The following is a 21,930-nucleotide window of genomic DNA, read 5'->3' on the forward strand; positions in this document are numbered from 1 at the left end:
TGATTCATCTAGCTGATAATTAGAGCTCTGGAAAACCCAGAACTCATTTTTGTCAGAGTCAGGGCTTCCGGAATCCCTAGGCTTTTTGTTTTGTCAGAGAGTGGAGCTTGCTGGGCTGGGGCCTTCTTTATGCCTGTCTTTTGGTCACCCACCTCATTGAAGCCCTTCAACTGAGATGAGTATGAGTGCTCGCTGCGTCTTGCAAAAAGCTGTTTCTATAACTCCGAGTCCTCACAGTGATCCCCCAAGCGTTATCCCTGTTTGGACAGAAGGGGAAGATTGGGCAATTTGCACATAGTCACCCAGCTTGTAAGTGATGCAGCAGGGATTCAAAGCCAAGTTTTTTGGAATCCATCAGACTTGATTTGAATCCTAGCCCTGCCATTATTAGCTGTGTGTGTTTGGGCACATTAATTTCCTTCTCTGAGCACTGGCTTCCTCAGCTGTAGACAGCCTCCTACCTAATACTGTCTCAAGTGCTCCATGCAGAGTGTGGCACAACGGTGGGAGCTGTTCTGATTACTCTCGTTAGTCAGCCCCATCAGCAGCTCAGTGGGCACCAGACATTCAGAGACAAAGGACACAGGTAGAGGCAGCCAGACTTCACTCATATCAGCTCTTGTGTCCTGGCACTGCCTATGTGGAGATGACAAATGCACATACACACAAGTGGCCACACATCCTAGGAAAACCCAGCAGTGCACACAAGCTTAGACACGTGTGCCCACACATGGATATAGAGTGACCCAGGGGACAGCTGGAAAGACAGCCAAGAGTTAGACATCATAAGCAGCAAACACCCTGACTCACACCTCTGGGACAAGGGAGTGGGGCTACGGCCGCTGGTGCTGCTGCCACTGAGCCCTTCTAGCTGCTTCTGCATGCCAAGGGAGGGAAGCCAGGCTCTTAGAGGGCCCCAGTGAGTCACTTGCCTGATGCAATCCCTTTAAAGGGCTCATCTGCTGGTGCAAGAAGCTGATTCATGGAGGGCGTGGTTGCTGGAGGAGGAGGAGAAAGGGACCGAAACTGCAGCAGGAGGAACTGAGGTTAGATAGCTGTAGTCGCTAATAGGAACGCTTCACTGTAAACCTCCCTGGTCAAGGCTTCAGGGATCTCCAGGTTGAAGGTTGCCATCCTCGGGGTTTCTACAAAGGCGACAGACCTAGAGAGAAATGAATTATGAGCGCTGCGACAGGAATTTCTGTCTTTTATTGAGCCTAACTGCAGTGCTTTCCTCACAGAGTTCCACAAACCGGGAAATGAGGATCAAGGATGAGTCACTTTTCTGATAAATACACTACAATTGGCCGATCTTCCAACCGCTGGGGACTTCAACCTCGGCAGGGGGAGTGTAGGGCCCGCGAGGTTCTGTGGGGTCGGGCGGGGCGGTGCCTCCGTCCCAGCCTCGCCGCAGATATAGATCAGCAGTAAGTGCCGCCCCATTAGAGCCTCGGCCTCCAATCGTGTAACAGGTTTCGCCCAGACCCCACCCTGAACCAATCCTCAATCGGACTCTGGCCTCTTGCCTGAAGTCTTCCGCCCATCGTCAAGATGGCGCCCCAATCCGAAAGCCGTGGGGCTGGAGACGCAGGCGGAGGGCGGGGCCCGGGGGGGCGGAGCCGCGGCTAAGGCTGGGGAGGAGGGGGGCGGTGCGTCACTTCCGTTGTCAGGTGGCGGCGCCGCAGCCATGGAGGGAGGCGGCGGCGGCGGCGGCGGCTCGGGTGGCTGCGCTGGGAGGCGGCGGTGAGAGACTCGCACGCCTCCAGCCCGGCCCCGGCCCCCCGGGACGGAGAGCCGAGCAGCCCCGGCTCTGGGCTACGGACTATGGGCGAATAGCTCTGACCACCCGGCGAAGGTGAGGGCAGGGGTCCCGGAGCGGGGAGCCGGGTGGGGGTTGCGGGTAGGCGGGGCGGGCCCCGGCGGCCGCGGCGGTGGAATCGGAGTGACAGCCTGAAGCCATCTGAGTGCAGCAGAAATGGCCCCGGCGAATGCCCCCTCCTCCGCTGGGGGCTCTGCCCTTCCCCGGCGGCAGGGGCGAGGGCTGCCTCGCGCCGGGTACCGGGAGGCCGCGGGAGCTTCAGTCCCAGCCGCAGCTCTGGGAAGTGGGCACTGCCAGCTTTGCCTAGAGTCACCCAGCCAGTGAGTGAAGCAACCGGCGTGTGAATCCAGCCAGATCTTTCCAAAAAGACACCTTCTGCTTCTCCGTGTTTCTCTCCTAATCCCGAGGGTGACTTGATAGTTAGAACGAGTCCCCAGGGAGGGCCAGCCAGGGCTTCCTCCAAGAGCCCTCACTCTGGCACGGGCGCTACCGCTGCTGGGGAATTTTCATATCCCGGGCGGCGTTCAGGTACGAGTCACAGCTACCTGCTTGCCAAGGCCACGTTTGGCCGGCCTTTTCCAAGGAGAGCTTGCTGTGGTCAGTGTTTCACCTGCCGAGCCGGTCAGGCCCGCCCATTCCCACGCCACTTGGCCCCGCCTTCCAGCCAGTAGGTAGGGACATTCGGATTCCTGATGCCGAGTTCTCTGCCCACCCCAATCCCCAGGTTTGAAGCCCTTTTGTTAGCGGAAGGAAGAGATGACAGCCGCTCTCTGTGTGGCAGGATAGACTTTGCTCTGTTTTAAGTCACCGGAGGAAACCGGTTGGCTTTGCTTTGGTTTTGAGAACCAGTGGGGAAGAGGGTAGGCATACTGGGCTGGGCGCCTTTCCCTCTTTAAGTAGTTTTGCGTGAGATAAGGAAGAGCAGAATGTGTAATTGTAGGGCCAAAATAATCTTGTTTGTAAACAGTGCCTGTGAGCTCCTTTAGTGCTTCCTAATGGCCGTGCTGTGCAAGTTGTTGGTTGGGTTAATCTAGACAGTCCTCATTCATTCATTCATTCATTTCTCACATGACCACAACAAGAGTCCTTGCCTAGAGGCAAGTGCTAGACAGCATAGTGGTTAAGAGTAGGCTTTGGAGCCAGACTTCCTGAGTTCAAATTCTGGCTCAGCAACTTTCCAGCTGTGTGTACCTGGGCACATTGCTTAGTCTCCCTGTGCCTCAGTGTCTTCATCTATAAAACAAGGATGATAACAGAGAGATATTATGAAGAGTAAAAAGTCAACATGTAAAACATACAACCATGTTTGCCACGTAATAAGAATTCAATAAATGTTATCTATTTTTATTTCAAGGAGCATACAGTCTAATTAAGGGAAATTGACCTGTAAACAAATGGTTGAAATGTGGTCTAAAGAAGCTAGTAGTGGCCAGGCGCCGTGGCTCATGCCTGTAATCCCAACACTTTGGGAAGCCGAGGCGGGCGGATCACCTGAGGTCAGGAGTTCGAGACCAGCCTGGCTAACATGGTGAAACCCCATCTCTACTGAAAATAGAAAAATTAGCTGGGCATGGTGGCACAGGCCTGTAATCCCAGCTACTCGGGAGGCTGAGGCAGGAGAATTGCTTGAACCTGTGAGGCAGAGGTTGCAGTGAGCCGAGATCAAGCCACTGCACTCCAGCCTGAGTAACAGAGTGAGACTCTGTCTCAAAAAAAAAAAAAAAAAAAAAAAAGAAGAAGAAGAAGAAGCTAATAGCAGCAGCAACAGAGTACTGTGGGAGCCCAGTGGAGAAAGGGAGAAAGCTGCGAGCTCAGCCTTGGGGGTGGGGTGGGGACGGGAGTGTGCCATGAAAAGGCTTGGCAGAAGTGATGCTGGAGCTGAGTCTAAAAGGAGAGGAGGGGAGGCTTAGCCAGGTGAGAATGAATACTTTGAGAGCGAGATAGACAAATAAACTCATAGTTTATTCCAGAAATCTCAGATTGTTCAATCTAGTGGTATGGAAGTTGATATGGTGCAAGTGAAGCAGTATAGGTTCATGAAAGAATGCCATATTAGCAATTTGAGATATCATGCCCAGGGCAGCCGGGAGCAAGTGAAAAGGTCTGAAGCAGAGGAATGACATGATTGGTTACATATTTTAGAAAGATTTCACTGGAGTCCCAGTAGAGGAGGGAAGGAGGAGGACAGGAGCGACTGAAGGGCTGGAGAACTCTTCGGAGACAAACCTAGGCTTCTGAGAGAGGAGAGTTGGTGCTGGGGCGATGGATCTTTGCTGAGGAAGCATCATGTGCAACCAGTGCCAGATGGCAAGCTCCTGCATTGGCCTGGGCTTCTCTGCCTGGCGCAGAAGTGCCTGGCACATGTGCCCCTCTCTTCCTGGGATTGTAGGTTGCTAGAGCAGCTGGAGAGAAAAGACTGCCCTCTCAGAAGGCCAGTTGTAAAGGGTGCTGTGTTTGCTAACTTGTGCTTTTAATCTGACCTTTGGAGAAGGCAGTAGATTGTAATAGTTAAGAGGTTATTTGAGGCCGGGTATGATGGCTCACGCCTGTAATCCCAGCACTTTAGGAGGCCAAAGTGGGCAGATCACCTGAGGTCAGGAGTTCAAGACCAGTCTAACATGGAGAAACCCCTTCTCTACTAAAAATACAAAATTAGCCGGACGTGGTGGTGCATGCTTGTAATCCCAGCTACTCAGGAGGCTGAGACAGGAGAATCTCTTGAACCTGGGAGGCGGAGGTTGCGGTGAACCAAAATCGCACCATTGCACTCCAGCCTGGGCAACAAGAGCGAAACTGTGTCTCAAAAAAAAAGCTTATTTGGCTCTGCCATCAGACAGATCTGTGTTCTACTTCTATCCCTGCTGGTCACTAGGGATTACTTATTCTCTCCACCCCAGCTTTCTCATCTGTAAAATGGGGACAATAAGAGTACCTTCCTAATAGGGCAGTTGTGAGGAGTAAGTAAGATGTTACAGGATGAGTACTTAACAGACACTGAGTAGTAAATGTTAGCTCTTATTACAGGCTACAGGAAAGAACTTTTAGGAATTAGTTGCAGCAATTCATGGCAACTAGAACTATGTCCCATTGAGCTGTCAGAAGTGTCCTGAGGGATCACAAGATCACAGAGTTTTATTTTATTCTTTCTGAAAAGAAAATCTAAGGGGAGTTTACCCAGTCTGTATGGGAGCCATGCAGATGATTCAGCTTGGCTCTTTAAAAGAACTATTTTTAAAAATAGAAGTAGGACTGCTGAGAAAAAAATAGTACTTTAAAGTATACATGGGTTGGCCAGGCGCGGTGGCTAATGCCTGTAATCCCTGCACTTTGGGAGGCCGAGATGGGCAGATCGCTTGAGCCTAGGAGTTCAAGACCAGTCTGGGCAACATGGCGAAACCCTTCTCTACAAAAAATACAAAAATTAGCTGGGCATGGTCATACGCACCTGTAGTCCCAGCTACTAGGGAGGCTGAGGTGGAAGGATCTCTTAAGCCCAGGAGATCAAGGGTGCAGTGAGCCGAGATTGCACCACTGCATTCCAGTTTAGGTGACACAGTGAGACCCTGTCTCAAAAAAAAAAAGTATACATGGGAGTAAATGTATTTAGAATTTCTTCTCTGTGTGTCCCTGCTAGCAACCCTAGTCTGGTACCTGAATAAGCAGCATCAAGAGGCATCACACACACTGATGAGTGTGGTAGCTCAAAATACAGAGCCCTGATTCCACATACGTGAGCTCCCATGTGTGGCTGGGGCTCTGCTGGGTCCTGGGGGCAGGAGGAGGATGGAGAGGCAGGCCCTACCATGGAGGAGGTTGTGATCTAGGGGCAGGCTCCTAACCAGTTAACATGTGCACAGTTTGGCAAGTCTCTCACAGAAGTCTATAGCATGTGGGGGAACCCAGTGGAAGAAGTGATCGAGCTCTAGGATGAGGAGACTGGGGAGAACTTCAGAGAGCCCTTAGAACTTGAACTGGGACTGGGCACAGCAGCTCACACCTGTAATCCCAACACTTTGGGAGGCCGAGGCAGGAGGATCGCTTGAGCCCAGAAATTGAAGACCAGCCTGGCCAACATAGTGGGACCCCATCTCTACAAAAATTAAAAAAGAAAAAAATTAGTTAAGCGTGGTGGCATGTACCTGTAGTTCCAGCTACTTGGAAGGCTGAAGTGGGAGGATCACTTGAACCTGGGAGTTCCCAACTCCCAGTAAGCTGTAATCACACCACTGCACTTGAGCCTGGACAACAGAGTGAGACCCTGTCTCAAAAAAAGAACTCGAATTGGATCGTGAAGAATGAATAGAGTTTTCTGGGGGTCTATGAAGCCCTCCAGGCAGGGGGAGCAGCCTGGCACAAGCACGGATATGTGGTAATTTGTGTGGCACTTTAGGAACCACAGGAGTTCTAGCCCAGAGTGTGAAGGGACTGACTGCAGGATGTGCCTGAGAGGTAGGCAGGCACTAGGGCTCAGATGCTTGAATTTTGTATTCTGTTGGTGATGGATGCCTTGCATTAAGTGGAGGAAACATACCATTAGACCTGCATCTGCTTTGGAGGATGGAGTGGGTTGGGGAGAGGTTGGAGTCCCCATAGGAGGCTGTTGCAGTAATCCCAGCAAGGGCTGAGAGGGGCTTGGATCAGGGCAGAGGCAATAGGGTTGAGAAGAAGAGCAGAGATGAGCTGTTTGGGGGGAAATCAACTGGACTCTGGGAGTGTTTGGAAGTGATGCCAGAGGGAGGAGGAATGGTGACAGGTAACCTTGAGGTCCATGGTTTGGGTGACAGAGTGAGTGATAGTGCAGAGATAGGGATGGCTCAAGGAGAAGATAATGGCCAGTGAAATCTGCCAGCTTCGTTCAGTAAACCCTGGGCACACCCTCTCGGGAGAGGATCAGTTGGAAGGTCTTGTAGACCCCTGTCTGGACTTGGGCCAGGCTTCCCTTTGCTTTCACCTGAATCAGCACCTGGGAGAAGGGCAGCTTTCCTTCCTTCACCTTTCCTCTGCCCAGATTTAACCAGGGAGGTGAACCTCTTCATGTTTCACATCTATAAAGCGATAAATCTTCAGCCTTCCAATAGCCCTAAGAGCAACCCTTCCCTCTGGCAATATCCACCCCGATTCAGCATACTACAGCCCAGTGATGGGGTCCTGAACAGCAGAGACCCTCAGGGGAGAGAGGCTTTCTCAGTGCCCCCTGGAGATCTTATCTAGAGAGAGGTCTGGAAATTGGATTTGCTGCCTGAAGCTGGCTCAGCAGATTCAGTCCTTCTTCTCAGGAAGGACTGATATCTGCCAGAGGCCACCCAGGACTTGCTCAGAACCTTCAGGGAAGGGAGAGAAAGCTGCCCAGTGTCCTTGACCCTTGAAGTTCTAAGGGAGCCAGAAGCTGTCCCTCAGCTGGATTGGACTATAGTGAGGGGTGTGCTGGTGGGCGGGCCTTCAAACAGGCCCTTTGGAATTTGGGAGATTTTTTTACATGATTTGTCCTTGGGTTTGTGGTGTAAAGAAAGTAAACGAGAAAATGATCTGAAACAAGAGCATTTCTTTCTCCTCCACTTGCTCGGGTGAGACTCTGACCTCGAAGGTAGTCGAGGGCCCACAGCAGCCCCCGCATATCCTCCCAGGCTCTGTAATCAAGATCCAAGACGGGAAAGGATGCAATTGCTTGCTGTGATTTACTTACTATCTTAGAGATAGTTCCACTTTGGCACATGCAGGTCTGGGTCATTTGTGGCTATGATGTGTCCCACTGTGAGTGTAATTTATTCAACAAGCTCTCTGCTAACAAACACTTGGGTTATTTTCTGCATTCTACTCTCTAAACACTTCTGCTGAAGTGACTTTCTTCATACATATGATTTTGCCCACCTCAGGTATCATCTGCAGGATAAATTTCTAGAAGTGAATTGCTGCCTCAAAGACTATCCTTTATTATTATTATTGTTAAAGAATTTCTAGGTCTCCTTTTAATAAATTGGGGCAGCCTTATTTTTCCCCCAGCAAGTGAATCTGTTCTTTTGGGTTGAGGTCGTACGTCCTGAGGGGAACACAGGTGTTCCCGCTCCCTAAAGAGGCTACAACCCAGGCCGGGCGCGGTGGCTCACACCTGTAATCCCAGCACTTTAGGAGGCCGAGGCAGGCAGATCACGAGGTCAGGAGATCGAGTCCATCCTGGCTAACACGGTAAAACCCTGTATCTACTAAAAATACAAAAAATTAGCCGGACGTGGTGGTGGGCACCTGTAGTCCCAGCTACTCGGGAGGCTGAGGCAGGAGAATGACGTGAACCCAGGAGGCGGAGCTTGCAGTGACTGCCCTCCAGCCTGGGCGAGAGAGCGAGACTCCGTTTCAAAAAAAAAAAAAAAAGAGGCTACAACCCAACGGTGTTCATTCTCTCCTGGCCATGACAGTCAGTCTTGGGTGTGAGTTCAGGCTCCCTAGAACTTAGCAGTCTACAGGCCTGACGGTTTCAAAGGAACTCTAGTTGTTGGAAAGCACCAGAGGTAGAAAAACTGAGAAGGGGTCTTGGCATGCAGAATAAAGCTGTCCCCTCTAAATATGTTTACACACTGCCGCCTACTTGGCAAAAGAGATAGAAGATCTTCAGCCTTTAGGAAGTCTGGATGCAAGGGTCCAGAAGGAAGAGAGAGTGGACTGGTCATTGTAGTGGGAATTGGCAAGAGCAGGACTGATGTGCTTGTCATTTCTCTCTGGGGCAGAGCTGATGTGAGGTGTGTTGAGGGGACAGCAGTGCTTCTAGGGAGAAGCTCGGTTCAGCGCCTTGGGGACCTTGGGCCTGGTGTAGCCCAGCATTCCGTGGGGCTTTTAGAATCCTCTTGCTGGCATCTGCCAACCCTGGGGAGCAAGAGTCCTGCTACTTTTTGCAATAAGTATGGCGCTTCCAGCATTACTGAGTTTGGGGTAAGTTTCATAGTGTGTGTTCTTTTCTGACTCCTGGAGTGGTCCCTTCTGAAAAAAACAGGAAGGAAACCAGCAAAAAAAGGAGGCCCGGCCGGCACAGTGGCTCACGCCTGTAATCTCAACACTTCGGGAGGCCGAGGCGGGCAGATCACGAGTTCAGGAGATCGAGACCATCCTGGCCAACATGGTGAAACCACATCTCTACTAAAATACAAAAAATTAGCCAGGCGTGGTGGCGCACAGCTGTAGTCCCAGCTACTCATTAGGCTGAGGCAGGAGAATCGCTTGAACCCAGGAGGCGGAGGTTGCAGTGAGCCAAGATCGTGTCACTGCACTCCAGTCTGGTGACAGAGCAAGACTCCGTCTCAAAAAAAAAAAAAGAAAAAAAGCCCCACCACCTCCCAGGTCCTTTGTAATACTGCAATACGTTATTGAATCTAAGGAAGTAAGGGTTGTCTCTTATTTTACAGAGAACACTCAGGCTCAGAGCGGGGTAAAAAGACTGTCTACTATTACACAGCCAGTAAGGGCAGAGCTGGGATTTCCAACTCACATTTGTGTGACTCTAAAGCCCATGTTCCCTTCCTCCATCCTGGCTAAGCTCTGGTCCCAGGGAGTCCAGCCCACACAGAATCTTGGACTCATAGAGCCAGCCCCAAAGCTGAACCAGTCCCTTTTTTTGCCTGAAAAATGGAAACTGCCACTGCCTTGAGACAGGTCCCTCCCTGACCTGCCCTATGGGTAGTGGGCAAGGAGACTTGCAACCATGCAGTTAAGGGCCTAGGCTCAGATCAGATGTGGCTTCAGAACCTGAAGTGAGTGACCTTGAACAAGTCACTTCCTGTCTCCAACCCCAGCTTCCTCCTCTGTAAAATGGGCATAACAATTCTTGCGCTTAAGGTAGTCATGAGACACAGGGCTTTATGGCCTCTACCACGTTCAGCCTAGTGCATGGCAGGCAGGCAGGACCCAGGGGCCAGCTCCAGCAAGGCCCAGGTGAGCTCTTGCCAGTGAACCTGTGAGTGTCCCAAAAGAGGCATCCTGAGCCAGTTTTCAGCCCTTATGGATGCCAGGGGGCAGGCAGGAAGTTCCTTATAGGCATGTTTGCAGCCTATCTGGAGAGCTGCAGGGGTGTTGTCTTTGTCCTTCTGCCTCTCACTCTTTTGCTGCACCATTGCATTGGCACACAAGCTCACACATCCAGGGCACTTATGCTTACACCTCTTCCCAGGCCATACTCTCTCAAGTCTGCCTTCTCTGAGGCTCAGCCTCCCCTGATTCCACTACTACTTTTTTTTTTTTTTTTGAGACGGAGTCTCACTCTGTTGCCCAGGCTGGAGTGCAATGGCATGGTCTTGGCTCACTGCAACCTCCGCCTCCCAGGTTCAAGCAGTTCTCCGTTCTCAGCCTCCCGAGTAGCTGGGACTACAGGCGAGTGCCACCACACCCGGCTAATTTTTGTATTTTTAGTAGAGATGGGGTTTTACCATGTTGGCCAGGCTGGTCTTGAACTCCTGACCTCATGATACGCCACCTCAGCCTCCCAAAGTGCTGGGATTACAGGTGTGAGCCACCACGCCTGGCTCCACTACTACTCTTAATAATTCTAATGGGTTCAGAAAATCTTTAGATTTTAAAAAAGTATTGTTAGTTTAATAGTTTATGGTACAATAGTTAAATAATATGGGAGAATATAAAATAAAGCTCTCCCTCCCCTCCTTGGGCCCTTAGTTCTATTGACTGGAGGTGTCCACTTAAATTTCTTCTAGGCTGGGCACGGTGGCTCATGCCAGTAATCCCAGCACTTTGGGAGGCCGAGGCCAGTGGATCATGAGGTTAGGAGTTCAAGACCAGCCTAGCCAAGATGGTGAAACCCCGTCTCTACTAAAAATACAAAAATTAGCCAGGTGTGGTGGTGAGCACCTATAATCCCAGCTACTCGGGAGGCTGAGGCAGAGCATTGCTTGAACCGGGGAGGTGATAGTTAAAATGAGCCGAGATTGTACCACTGCACTCCATCTCAAAAAAAAAAAAAAAAAATTTCTTCTAGAAGTTTCCTATGCATATTCAAAGGTGTGTATAATCTTTTTTAACCCAAGTAGGATTATGTTGTACATATATTCCTGCAGTGTGCTTATTTTGGTAACATAGACATCTTTATCAGCAGGCGTGGACCTAGTCGGAAAGGCTGCATAGTATCCATTGTCTAGCTGAACATAATTAGTTAACCAGTCCTCTCTGGATGGCCATTTAGATAGTTTCCTGCCTTGGGGGCATGTGTGTGTGTGTGTTGATTTTTATGGTTTTGTTTTTTGCTGCTACACGTGGCTCTATAGGGACTTTTGTTGAGCACATTATCTTTGTGAACCTGTGTGAGTATATCTGCAGGATCCATCCCCGGAACTGGCATTGCTGGGCCCAAGGCAGGTACATTTTCTTTTTCTTTGTTGGCTATGGTTTCACACCTTTTTTCTGCATACCTTCTGGGCTTGTGCAGAGCCTGGGAGGCCTGAGGTGGACCAGACCCTTCTCGAGACCTACATATAAGCAGACAGGTAATGAACACGCCCTCAATGCATGGACATAGTCTTTCAGTGGTGGCTGCTGGCCCTCGTGATCTGCCGTGTCCAGCTCTTGGTGATTCAGAGCAGGTGAAGCCAACAGAGGGGCACTCTGAAGGGATCGCCTGCTCTTGGCTTTTCTAATCATACCAGGCAGCCTGTTGCCCCTCTGAGCAGCCATAGCCCTCAACATTCAGTCAAACTTCAGAAAGTGAATTGTATTGTTCGCTGTCAAAGTCGTGAATTTTTTTTTTTTTTTGAGATGGAGTTTTGCTCTTGTTGCCCAGGCTGGAGTGCAATGGCGTGATCTCAGCGCACTGCAGCCTTCGCCTCTGGGGTTCAAATGATTCTCCTGCCTCAGCCTCCCTAGTCACTGGGATTATAGGCAAGCACCACCACGCCCAGCTAATTTTTGTTATTTTTAGTAGAGACAGGGTTTTGCCATGTTGGCCAGGCTGGTCTCAAACTCCTGACCTCAGGTGATCCACCCGCCTCAGCCTCCCAAAGTGCTGGGATTACAGGCGTGAGCCACCGCGCCTGGCCTAAAGTTATGAAATTTAATTTAATTTTTAACAGAGGCAGTTAAGGAAAGGCAGTTTGCTGGCCCCAGTCCAGACTGCCTTTCTCACAGGATAATTGTGGTGATTTTTGCTGTTGAAAACAGTATAAAGAGAAGCGCAGCACCTAGGTCTGGCCTGGCTGGGCTTTCCTCTCTATCACTCTGGAAATCTGGGATAGAAAGAAGGAAACATAACATTTCTCTTTTTTTTTTTTTTTTTTTGAGACAGAGTCTCGCTCTGTCACCCAGGCTGGAGTGCAGTGGCATGATCTCGGCTCACTGCAGCCTCCACCTCCTGGGTTCAAGCGATTCTCCTGCCTCAGCCTCCTGAGTAGCTGGGATTATAGGCACCCACCACCATGCCCGGCTAATTTTTGTATTTTTAATAGAAATGGGGTTTCACTGTGTTGGCCATGCTGGTCTCAAACTCCTGACCTCAGGTGATCAACCTGCCTCGGCCTCCTAAAGTGCTGGGATGATAGACGTGAGCCATCACACCTGGCCAGGAAACGTAACATTTCTAAGTTAAGCGTCTAGTGCCTCCTATGTACTGGGCCCTGGCAATCCTGAAGGGAACCCTTTTTGGGAGTAGCGCTGTCCCTGTCCTCCAGATGAGAAGACTGCAGAGCAGAGAAGCATGTGTCCAGGTCACACAGGGGACAGAATGGTGGCTTTTAGAATCAACCAGTTGTTCTGCGGTTGCTTGCTGCTTTCTCCTTGCCTGATTTGGGCTATCATAGGGTGGTAAGAACTTGAACTCCACATGGGACCCCATGGCAGGCCTTATTCCAGGACTGAGTCACTGCACAAAGCAACAACTGATGGTTGGAGCTGAGGGGACTCTTAGTCACATGCCCATGCCAGGATCTCCCTTGTTGCAATCTCCTCTTCTAGTCCAAATGAGCCAGAGCAGGCCAGTATGACAGGGAAGACCTGCCAGTGACTCAGTCTGCCGTCACTGCGCATGGCAGAAGGCACCCTGAAGAGCCAAGGGGCCACCGCAAACATCCCTAAGCCAGGGTGCTTGGCTGCTTTCCCAGGCTACCTCTCTGGATGGAGAGGCCAGGCCAGTACGGCCCAGAGAAAGAGCTTGTAAGTCTGTCCCTTCCTCCTCTGACACCCACACACAGTGACAGATTATTTGTTGTCACATCAGCTGCTTCCGGAGGCCCTTGGGAGGGGAGAGCTGGTGGCAGGGCTGGCAATGCTGCCCTGGATTCTGCTCTGGTGGCTCTCAGCGTGACTGCTGGTGAAGCCCTTTGCTCCCAGGAGCAGCCGGCCTGGTTCAGGGCTATGGGGACAGGTCTCTAACTCCATGTATTTTTTCCCCAGGAGAGCCTGCAGAGAAAGCTTCTCTCTACCTCTGTGTGCACAGCCCTGAGACTTTTCTTCCAGAATTTCTCTGGGATGCACCCCCTTGGCCAGGGGCCTTTAGCTTCTAGGCTTTCTTTGCAGCCTCCAAAGGAGGTCACAGAAAAGCCCAGTGGGGACTTCCTCAGGGCAGTGGGGTGAGGAGGGATGTCACTGATTACGCAGTCTCCTTATGTGGGGCTAACTCATGAACCTTGCTTCCTGGAGGAGACTAGAGCTAGGTCACCAAGCTGCAGACCCTGGACTTTCAGGCCCTGCCTGGCCCCCAGGCCTGCTGTGCTCAGCACATTGGAGTCCTGCTGAGGAAAGGCAGCGGTGGCAGAGGATGTGCTGGGGGAGCAGGCTGGGCGCAGGGCCCTCTTGCTGACCGCCCCTCCCACTTCCCACTGGGCTGAGTCACTTCCTCTCTGGCTGCAGCAGGTACTCTCCCACAGGCTGGGAGCAGAGCAGGCCTCAGGGGGTGGGGTCATCCTATACAAAGAGAGCTCTGGTTAGAAGCAGCCAGTTCACTTATAACCCCCAAGGCAATAAAGTGCAGCATTTGGAGATGTGATATTATGCATTAAATGATGTGATATTATGTATTCTTGACAAATTGGAGCTATACATGTCCTGCGTTTTAAAAATGAACAAAATCATCGCTCTGTTTTGGAGCAGTGAAGATGACAGCACATGCATGAATCTTTGTCATCAGGGAGTCCTGGCTGAAATCGAGGGATTACTAATCCTCCTCTCTATCCGCCTCCCCAGCCTGTCAGCATCTGTCCTGAGCACAAAGCAAATGGCTTCCAATGGGTTCCTAAGGAGATTGCTCATAGCCACCAAGCTCCCGGGGAGAGGGTGCATGCCTTCTTCAGGGATGGCTGTCATTCAGACTCAGCGGAAAAGCCCTCACCAGAGCCTTGACCTGGGCCACAGTCTTTAGGCTTTGCTTTTTCAATAATAGAAGGGGAGAATCCACATCAGAAAGTGGTGCGAGTTAAAGAGAGAATCTGGGAAACACTGGGAATGGTTTCTGGCAAGCGGTGGGTGCCCATCAAATGATAATGAAAAAAAGACATACCTGCAGAGACTTGCCACAGGGAAGCGGCCTCAGCACGGAGCAGGGAGCACCCACCCTTCACCCAGCAAAGACCTGGTGACACCGCCAGCCACAGCATCATTCAGCTGTCCTGTGAAGGCATATTACCATCTCTGTTTTATAGATGAGGAAACTGAGGCCCCTGAAGGGTAGGTGACTAGTGTAGAGTCACAAAATAAGTGAGTGTCAGAAGTTGAAATTTGAGCCCGGACCTCCATGACCCCCAAATCCATCTTGCTATCCCAATTGGCATTTGCGTAACTGGTCCATGGCTTGAAACCCTTGGTTCTCTGAGCTGTGAATTCCTCTGGGTTTCCTGGACTGCCTTTGTGGATGGAGAGCAGGTCTGTAGGTATCCCTGGTAGAAGCATCTACATGTGAGTATTAAGTGCATCAGGGGTGGCGCCCAGAGTGTTTGTGTCAGGGAAGGGTGGGGGATGCTGCCTGTTGGCTGGTGGAGGGATATCTCAGTAACCCACCTCTGACTCAGCCCTTTTCTCCAGAGAAGCCCCACTCAGCAGCCCCTGAAATGCCTCATTCTGAGGGAAGCATGACCTCTCTCCCTCCCTGCTCACCTGCAGCTTTCTGGCTTGACAGCACCCTGGTTCCAGGAGAATGATTGTTTATAAGTAAGTCTGTGCTTGGCATGCCTGGAACCATGCAGACATTGGGTGGAGAAGGGGCAGTTGAGGAAGCAGTGCAGTCAGGGAAAAAGAATATGGGATTCAGCATTGAAAAAGCTGTGTTTATATCCCAGCTCTTCCAACAGCTAGCCAGGTGATTTCAGGCAGCTCTGAGTCTCAATTTCTTTTTTCTTTTTCTTTCTTTTCTTTTTTTTTTTTTTTTTTTTTTGAGACAAGGTCTCACTCTGTCCCCCAGGCTAGAGTGGTGCTGTCATGGCTCACGCAGCCTCAAACTCCTGCGCTCAAGCAGTCCTCCAAACTAAGCAAGCTAAAACTCCCAAGTAGCTGGGTCTACCAGCTGTGCCAGCTTTGAACTCCTGGGCTCAAGTGATCCTCCCACCTCAGCCTCCCAAAATGCTGGGGTAACAGGCATGAGCCACCGTGCCCGGGCTCAATTTCTTTTTCTAGAAAATTTTGTGTTTTGTGTGTGTGTTGTGGGGAGGTGATCAGTTATCATTATGTACCAGCCCTCCACATCCGTGGGTTCTGCGTCTGTGGATTCAACCAACTGCGGATCAAAAATGTTCAGGAACAAAAAAGGATGCTTGTGTCTGGACTAAACATGTACAGACATTTTTTTCTTTCTTTCTTTTTTTGAGACGGAGTCTTGCTCTGTCACCCAGGCTGGAGTGCAGTGGCGTGATCTCGGCTCACTGCAACCTTCACCTCCAGGTTCAAGCAATTCTCCTGCCTCAGCCTCCCAAGTAGCTGGGATTACAGGCAAACACTGCCATGCCCTGCTAATTTTTTTGTATTTTCGGTAGAGACGGGGTTTCACCATGTTGGCCAGGCTGGTCTCGAACTCCTGACCTCAGGTGATTTGCCCGCCTCGGCCTCCCTAAAGTGCTGGGATTACAGGTTTGAGCCACTGCATGCAGTCCTTTTTTTTTTTTTTTTTTTTTTTTTTTTTTTTTTTTTTTTGAGACAGGGTCTTGCTCTGTCACGCAGGCTGGAGTACAGTGGCAGGATCACATGATCTGTGATTACACAGGCATGACCCATGGCACCCAGCCAGACTGTTTTTTCTTGTCATTATTTCTTTTTTTTGAGATAGAGTCTCGCTCTGTCACCCAGGCTGGAGTGCAGTGGTGCAATCTGATCTCGGCCCACTGCAAGCTCCGCCTCCCGGGTTCACGCCATTCTCCTGCCTCAGCCTCCCGAGTAGCTGGGACTACAGGCACCCACCAGCATGCCCGGCTAATTTTTTGTATTTTTAGTAGAAGCGGGGTTTCACCGTGTTAGCCAGGATGGTCTCGATCTCCTGACCTCATGATCCACCCGCCTCAGCCTCCCAAAGTGCTGGGATTACAGGCGTGAGCCACCACGCCTGGCCCTTCTTGTCATTATTTCTTAATACAGTATAGTAACTACACAGCATTTCCGTTGCATTAGGTATTATAAATCTAGAGATGATTTAAAGTATATGGGGCTGGGCGTGGTGGCTCACGCCTGTAATCCCAACACTTTGGGAGGCCGAGGTGGACAGATCACTTGAGGTCCAGGAGTTTGAGACCAGCCTGGTCAATATGGTGAAACCCTATCTCTACTAAAAATACAAAAATTAACTGGGCATGGTGGCATGCACCTGTAATCCCAGCTACTCAGGAGCCTGGGGCATGAGAATCACTTGAACCCAGGAGGCGGAGGTTACAGTGAGCCGACATCTTGCCACTGCACTCCAGCCTGGGTGACAGAGCAAGACTCCATCAAAAAAAAAAAAAAAAAGTGTAGTACGGGAGTATATGCACAGGTTATATGCAAATACTACATTATCTTATATTAGGGACTTGAGCATCCTTGGATTTTGGTATCTGTCAGAGGTCCTGGAACCAATCCCCCATGGATATTGAGGGATGATTATATTCACAAATGCTTTGTAAACTATAAAGCCATGTGTAAAAATTAGTTCTGATAGTTAATCTGAGAGTGTGAGCCGCCCTTCCGGGTTTTAAGTCTGAAATTCACCACCCAGAGAGGTGCGCAGGAATCTACAAGAGACCTGGCAGCCACCTAGTGTGCACGGGTGGTCTGCAGAGCGTGGGTGGTGACCTCAGTTGCATCGTGCATTCAGATTTCACATCACTCACCTAGAGTGTCATCATTTCACCCCAGGTGTAGTCAGATAAATGCATAGTTAGGCCAGAAGTTCTCTTTTCAGAGAAGCGCAAGTGGTTGGAATTCACACCACAAACCTGGAGTGGCCTGGAGGACCTGTCACCAGTGTGAAGGGACAGGCCAGGCTGCCACTCACACACTCCCCACATCTTGCCGCAGGAAAGCAGATCGTTTGGCTGGATTTGGGGGATTCTCCCGCACAGGGCCTGGTCCATCCCTTCATCAGTGAGGGTTTCTGCACAGCTGCAGGCATGTTATGAACAGGTTTAATTCTTCAGTAGGGGTTGCTCTCCAGCAGCAAATGCTGTCTAAGCAAAACCCCCGGTAATCAGCCAGCTTAGACCCCATTCTGCCTCATGCATTTCTGACATGGGACTTTTCCTGGACAGACTATCCAGTGCAGCCCCAGTTACCTACAGCTGTGGCACCCTGTCTCCAGCCATGACTTGGCAGATACTGGCTAGTCTGACCATCTGTACTTTCTTCAGGGTCCCACTCCAGCCACTGGCCCCTCCTTGGACAGAGTTTTCCTGTGAATGACACCTTGTACCTCTTTATTCAACTGCCTCTGTCTCCTGCCCCAGCAGGGACCATGGTGCCTTATAGATGCCCAGCAAACAGCCCCACACTGTGTTCTCTTCCAGCTTTGCGCCAGGCAGTGGGCTGGGTGCAGGGAGGCAGCGGTGGATTGGAGTTGCTCCCTCAGGGGAGCCCACAGCCTGAGATGGGGGAGTCAGACAGATAAACCAATGGTTGCAGCACAGTGGGAGGGGACGGAGGTGTGCTCAGGTGCTCTGGGGGTTGGAGGAGGAGCAGCCAGCTTTGGCAGGAGGCCTTCTGTGAAGACTTTCTGCAGCAGGTGACATTTCAGTGAGGACCAAGGGAGAAGGATGTGCCAACCAGGGAGAGTTGGGCGGGGCAGGGGTGTTCATGGCATACTCGGGATTGTGTCATTTGGTGTGGCTGGATTTAGGGTGCATATAAAGGCAGTGAGCCTGGAGAAGTATTCTAGGTCTGCTTAGGCTCACTGAGGAATTGGGGTTCTTCCTGAAGAGCATGGAGCCCTTGGAGGACCTCCACAGCAGGCAGAGAGACGGCAGCCTCCTGGGATCTGATTGCCCAGCCCCACTTACACAGGTGGCTGAGGTGAGCTCTTCCCATGGAGTGCATCCTTCCTGATCAGCCTGAGGAGAGCAGGGCCCCACCATCCTGCACCTGGTGCAGAGAAACCCTGTGAAGCTGCACTACAGAAAGACGCCACCAGGTGGCAGGCCTGGAGATTGCATGGAGGCCCCCCCCGCCCCCACCAATTCTTTGATAATAGCACAGTGTTGAAGAGAGGGGGCCATAAAAGACTGAATTCCTGTTCATGCCAGGCTGGCTCTGCCCAACATATATGAGACTGCAAGTTCTGCCACTGTGGGCTGTGTACCCACAAGCCACAGGTCCCTCTGAACCTGTGAATCAGGTCTTGGGAGCTATTCGAGCAGGTTGGATTTTCTCCTCTGCCTCGGGGGACCTGAGAGTACGTTACAGACTTCATGACCCTTCACCCCAAAACACTTGAGTATGTATCACCTAAGAACAAGGGCATTCTCCTGTAGAACCACAATGCAATTTGCAAGTTCAGGAAATTTAACTGATACAATACTATTATCTAATGAACAGTCTATATTCAGATTTTACCAGTTGCCCAATCATGTCTTTTATACCTTTTTTCTCCCAGATCACCCATTGTATTTCTTTGTTGTATGTCTTTAGTCTCCTTTAATCTAGAATCATTCTTCAGCTTTTCTTTTAACTGTCTGACATGGATGTTTTTGAAACATACAGGCCTATTGTGAATGTCCTTCAATTTGGGTTTGTTTCATGATTAGATTCAAATTATACATTTTTGGAAAAAAAAAATAGCATGAGTAGATTGGGGGTGGTGGCTCACGCCTGTAATCCTAGCACTTTGGGAGGCCAAGGTGGGAGGATCACTTTAGCCCAGGAATTCGAGACCAGCCTATGCAACATAGCAAGACCTCCTCTCTACAAAAAATTTTAAAAATTAGCCAGGTATGGTAATGTGTGCCAGTAGTCTCAGCTACCCAGGAGGCTGAGGTGGGAGAATCACTTGGGCCTGGCAGGTGGAAGCTGCACTCCAGTCTGGGTGACAGAGCAAGACCCTGTCTCGAAAAAATATATATATATAGCATGAGTAGTACATGTTTATTAAGGACATCATGTTAGGAGGTGTGTGATGCCAGTTTGTTCTGTTACTGGTGATAGTAACTTTGACCAGTTGGTTAAGATTGCAGCTTGCCTTTTAAAAAATATAGGTATATTTACACACAGTGATTTCACATGTCTTTTAACTGTGCTGTTCAATTGTTTTGACCAGTGCACACACCCAGAAGCTATGTCCTTCGGCAGTAAAAGTTTTACAGCACAATATATGTGCTCTGCTCTCCTCCCGCAATCCTGCTCCAAGAGATCTTAAGCTGGAGGCACCAGGTCTGAATTCCACACTCCTCCCCACCACCCACACTTCACCTCCAACTGGAGCATGACCACAGACCCATTCAGGGAGGCTGGCGGCCTCTTCATCCTGGACAGTCCCTTACTGTATGTCAAGTAGGTAGTTGCCAGCATGTGTGCGCTCCTATGTGGCTGCCTGTGGGGATGCTTCTCAGTGTAGAGTGGGGGACCCTCCATGCCTTGGCCAGGCTTCAGCTCCTTTGTAGTTGGGTAGACATGAGGACAGACTGAGCTGGGGAGATCAGTGGTGGCGTTTCATCTGCTCAGTGCCATCTTTGTACCCCTCATCCCTTTGGAGATTGGTGTGTCTACCAGGTGGAACCATGGGGTAGAGCTATCCCTGCCAGCTCTCCTGGACCTGGTCACACTATACCACTGGACTCCGGGCATCTTCAGCCTTGGAACCCTTATGTGGCTCTGATGGCCTGGCTTTCACTGCCTTGCTGGGAGATCTGGGCTCACGTTGCCCGGTAGCTTTAGGGTGAGATGACTTTAGCCCCAAATTGACAGAGTAAGATCAGGTACCCCCTACTCAGGCCACGCAGTGGGAGCTGTCCCACAGGTGAGGCCCTCTCACACTGAGGCCCACAGTTGCTCCCCAGGCTTGGCAAAGCAATGGAACCCCCTGCTTTCAGAATCAGGCACAGCAGCCTGCGGACGGCGGAGTGCCAGCTGGGCTCTTGCTCTTTCCTGGCCTCCTCCCCTCACCCTCATTGTTGCCTCTCTCAGCTTCCTGTTGAGTTCAGGTTCTAAGGGGACTGGTGCTGACTTGTGAGGATAGAATGTAGAAGAGTTGGCCAGGTGTGGTGGCTCATGTCTGTAATCCCAGCACTTTGGGAGGCCAAGGCAGGCGGATTACCTAAGGTCAGGAGTTCAAGACCAGCCTGGCCAACATGGTGAAACCCTGTCTCTACTAAAAATACCAAAAAAAAAAAAAAAAAAAAATTAGCTGGGTGTGGTGGTAGGTGCCTGTAATCTCAGGTACTTGGGAGGCTGAAGCAGAAGAATCATTTGAGCCCGGGAGGCAGAGGTTGCAGTGAGCAGAGATTGCGCCATTGCACTCCAGCCTGGGCAACAGAGCAAGACTCTGTCTCAAAAAAAAAAAAAAAAGAAAGAAAAAAAAAAGAATGTAGAAGAGTTAACAGATTCAAAGCTCCGGAGACTGCTAAGCAAGGACTGTTGAGTTCCTGGGGCACCGAGTAGTGGACCATGCACCCCAGCCTGAGGACCAGGTGTCTGGGGGGACCTGGGCTCCCAGTCTTCCTGAGACCAGAGTAGCTGGGGCATCATCACAGATCTCACTGTGAAGCCGGGGTCCCTCTGAGCAGGCCCTCTAGAGGAGTGTTTGTGGACCACTTGCAGGCGTGTCTCTGGAGGGACGCACAGCCAGATGATTGGAGGATGGGGCAGGGAAAGGGGGGGTCTGTCCCTGGGAGCTGTGTCTTTGCTCACCCTACTAGTAAGCCTGCAGCAGCTTCCGGTTTTCTGGGCCTGCCTCTTCATGACGCTTCCTTTGCTTCAGTCAACTCTGGGTAGCATGAAGAGGTGGCAGGAAGGGAGGCAGCCTTGCTCCCTCTTCCCCCGCAAGCATCTTTTTCGTCTCCCTGCGCGTCTGCTGCCATCCTTCTGTCGGCCTGTGTCTTGGAGCAGTTCCCACGCCATTTGCTTGAGTCGAATCCTGAGATGGGGGAGGGGCGGGTCAGGCTGAGCCCACTGATTGTCTGTGCTGCAGCTGCTCCCTGCAAACTGTTGTCTAGACCATGCCTGTGCGTAGGCGCGTAGGCAGCGTCTACACAGATGTTACGCGCCTCCATGGTGCTCTCCAGGGACCTGGGAAAGAAAGAGGTGGCTTACTGCTCCCGGGAAGACAGAGAACAGGATCAGAAGGGTGGTGATACCAACTTACTACTGGAAGCAGTGGGCAGCGCAGGACAGGCCCAGGGCCACCGACCCTGGCAATGACTGTCACCAGCTGGAGGGAAGGTATCCGTTCACTCATGGAGTATCTGCTGGGCCTGGCAGTGGGCTGCAGTGGTTTTATATATATGTTTATACATTTGTTTTTCCTTGTGAAATTTTTAGTTGTGGTGGAATTTTTCTGGTGGAGGGGGGCAGACATTAAGCATATAAACACAAATAAATACATAGTTACAAAATCTGGAAAGTACTATGGAGGAAAATTACAGACCACCATGAGTGAGACTAACTGGGACCCACTGGTCATGAGGTTATCAAGGAAGACTTCTCTGAGGAAGTGATACTTAGATTGAGAAGGATGCGTAGGAGTTAGCCAAGCA

At 50.8% G+C, this 21,930-nt stretch overlaps 1 protein-coding gene across 2 annotated transcripts in view; it reads left to right on the forward strand.

Moving 5' to 3' along the window:
* Positions 1 to 1,658: 1,658 nt before the first annotated feature.
* STK40 (serine/threonine kinase 40) overlaps positions 1,659 to 21,930 on the forward strand; it is a 46,208-nt gene continuing 25,936 nt past the window's right edge. For both annotated transcript variants that reach the window (XM_034961331.3, XM_003812591.5), the window contains exon 1: positions 1,659 to 1,855. The gene's annotated coding sequence lies outside the window, so the exon portion shown is untranslated. The remainder of the gene's footprint in view (positions 1,856 to 21,930) is intronic.

Source organism: Pan paniscus, chromosome 1 (assembly GCF_029289425.2).
Source record: "Pan paniscus chromosome 1, NHGRI_mPanPan1-v2.0_pri, whole genome shotgun sequence".
Taxonomy (NCBI): domain Eukaryota; kingdom Metazoa; phylum Chordata; class Mammalia; order Primates; family Hominidae; genus Pan; species Pan paniscus.